This window comes from Penaeus chinensis, chromosome 9 (genome assembly GCF_019202785.1).
Source record: "Penaeus chinensis breed Huanghai No. 1 chromosome 9, ASM1920278v2, whole genome shotgun sequence".
Taxonomy (NCBI): Eukaryota; Metazoa; Arthropoda; class Malacostraca; order Decapoda; family Penaeidae; genus Penaeus; species Penaeus chinensis.
This window is the reverse complement of record NC_061827.1, coordinates 24,506,799-24,509,677: the sequence shown is the minus strand read 5'-3', so window position 1 is coordinate 24,509,677 and position 2,879 is coordinate 24,506,799. Positions and strand designations below refer to the sequence as shown.

Here is a 2,879-nt window from a genome sequence, read left to right as displayed (position 1 = left end):
AATAAATAACCACACCAAGTTCTATATCACCAGAACTACATAGTAGCTGTTTGCTGGCCTTTGCAAGGAAGCAAAGAGTAGAGGCTAAAGAATCTGTCTTTAAGTTTTTACCATAAGTTTACACATTTTAATGAAGATTAATGTGATATCAGCACCCAAATCTTTCTGATGCCTTAATAGGTCTACTCTTGAACACAGGTAAAATAATGAATCTTTAGTTCAGCAGATTATTATACAAAACGCACATCGAAAATACATTTCCAATAGTACAATCTTGCTCTGATTATCCGTACTTGTATCATGGGGGTCTAGACATCCCTAGGGTAGAACTTCCCCCGTTTGTCTGTCTTACTCGAAGGATAAGGATATGTCATAAGTACGACCAGGGTGTAGTTGTTCCTACTTGATGCTGCCTCCCAGAGGTAGTGTCAAGACCATACCAGTGCCCTCGTGACTGCCACAGCGGTAAACAAGTCTGTGGCCGAGCTCCAAACCATGAACCCTGCGACCTCCCCAAGAGCTTCACGGCGAGCTGAATAAATGACCCTACTTCTTCCTCATTACGACTCATTTTTTCTTCTCAGCACGAATCGAGACACGTTCTGTTGACTGTTCTTCTGACACGTTGTCTGAGACCTCCCAACGTGCACCGCAGAAAGGATAAATACCTTGTTTTCTCACATGTTCGCCGAGCCTCCTCCTCTTCTCCCCGATGCCATCGCTCAGACACGGAGGATCAGCTGTTTGGGCTCGCATGGCTGCCAACCTCACTCTTTTGTGATTAGTGAATAACGAATCTGTATGTTTGCATTTCCTCTCTGGTAAATGTACATTAATCCAATAAAATAATAATATAATAAAATTAGCTACTTTTATGTTATACCTGGGATGTATAGAAAGAGTCAAGTTATTTTTCATTACCTGACGGTTGGTAACTCCGGTCGCTTAGACTTCGGAGCTCATATCATAGACAAAGAAGGCCTACATTTAATTCTCTCTATATGACACGAGATGCATATCGAATATAACGTTATATCGTGAAGGGAAAAATACAACAATTTTATTATTAATTTACTGAGATTAAATCAATATTCATCGTCATTCTATGGTATTAAATAACTAAATTCACATCGCGAATTTTACAATACAGCAAAATTCCTCGGTCTGATCCCCTTAGTTACAGGACTGGAGGTGCACTTGCAACGCTGCATGGAATAAGCTTACATGATCTTATTCTGTATGGCTATTCCCCACTTATTTCTGCTCAGAGGTATTTGCGTTGTTCAGAAAACAGTAATTAATAAGGATGTTTTTTATTATAGACTGAGGAAAGGCACGTTACATTGTAGATGTATATATAATGCAAAATGTATTGACCACGAAATATGTGAGTGATTACAGGAGATATAAATAAGTGTCTAAAACTTTAAACAAAAATCTGTATGAGTGTGCATATATTCTAAAAGCACTCCTTCCTTTCGCATAAACTCACACCCCGAACCTATGACGAATAATAGTATCTCTGGTACATGTCACACCCATCTTCACGGAGGCACACGCACGCGACATCATTAATTGTACGTCAGCACGAACTCGAGCGACACCAGCATTAGCTAAGTATTATATATCTCTCTCTCTCTCTCTCTGTCTCTCTCTCTCTCTCTCTCTCTCTCTCTCTCTCTCTCTCTCTCTCTCTCTCTCTCTCTCTCTCTCTCTCTCTCTCTCTCTCTCCTTCCTAGAAAGAGAGTGACTCGGTGACATCAATTTTAATTTAATATTATCCCGTTCTCTCTCATTCTCCTTCCTTCCTAGAAAGAGAGTGACTCAATGACATCAATTATAGCTAAATATTATCCCGCTCTCTCTCATTCTCCTTCCTTCCTAGAAAGAGAGACTCAATGACATCAATTATAGCTAAATATTATCCCGTTCTGTCTCTCTCTTTCTATCTCCCTTCATGTATTTTTGACGGAAAAATAATCGAAATCGGTCAAATACATCACTTGCAGATGTCATAATAAACAATATTCATCTCCCCCCCCCCCTCTCTCTCTCTCACTCTCACTCTCACTCTCTCTCTCTCTCTCTCTCTCTCTCTCTCTCTCTCTATATATATATATATATATATATATATATATATATATCCTTCCTAGAAAGAGAGTGACTCTTTCCTCCTCTTCCAACTTTTTTCGGCCTTGTCTGTTTCTAGAATGAGTGCTCAAAGAATTTAAGGGTTCTCATTTATTCCTGAGGGCGTGTGACATGACACCAGATTTATTGACGATCAGCCAAGCTACAATTTACTTTTTGGTACAAAAGTAGCTTGTGGTCTTGGGATTTTGAGGAAATATTTTGGTCTTATAGAAAGGGAGAAGCTGTGGGATTACGATTAAATTACGCACTGTGTAAATTATAGTTTAGCCAGAGATCTTGCGATGTGTGCGCTCAACTACCTTTCTGTCCCCAGTCCTTCTGAATTCCAGCCGGATCAGTGGCTCATCCCACTGACAAGGACCCGACACCTCTCTATGAACATTTTCACCCGAAACAAAGAATGTTCTTTACTGATGGTCAGCCTCCAAAAAATGTCTCTAGACAACAACGGACCTGTCAAGAATTGGACATTGCTAACGTTTTCGTTCCTACAGTTCCTACTCTTTTCCATGAGACTCATATCTACGTCAAACGAAAGGAAATAAGAACCTACAGGTCGCTTGATCTCACTGCTAATGCCTTGGGCTTGTTCCGCGAGTTATTCAGGGCTGACCATTTTCTATCTAAGGTCTATAGAGACCTTTTTCCTACCACGCCCCATATCACCCCGTTGACCACGTGAGTATGCGGGGACGACCGGGCTCGACTTCAACAGGAGGCAGTTA

At 40.6% G+C, this 2,879-nt stretch overlaps 1 protein-coding gene across 2 annotated transcripts in view; it reads right to left on the bottom strand.

Annotated features, from left to right (window-relative positions):
• LOC125028527 (hamartin-like) overlaps positions 1-730 on the bottom strand; it is a 21,231-nt gene extending 20,501 nt beyond the window's left edge. Inside the window, exon 1 of one of the 2 annotated variants that reach the window (XM_047617893.1) lies at positions 669-730. The gene's annotated coding sequence lies outside the window, so the exon portion shown is untranslated. The remainder of the gene's footprint in view (positions 1-668) is intronic. The other variant, XM_047617892.1, reaches the window with a different exon arrangement.
• Positions 731-2,879: the final 2,149 nt, after the last annotated feature.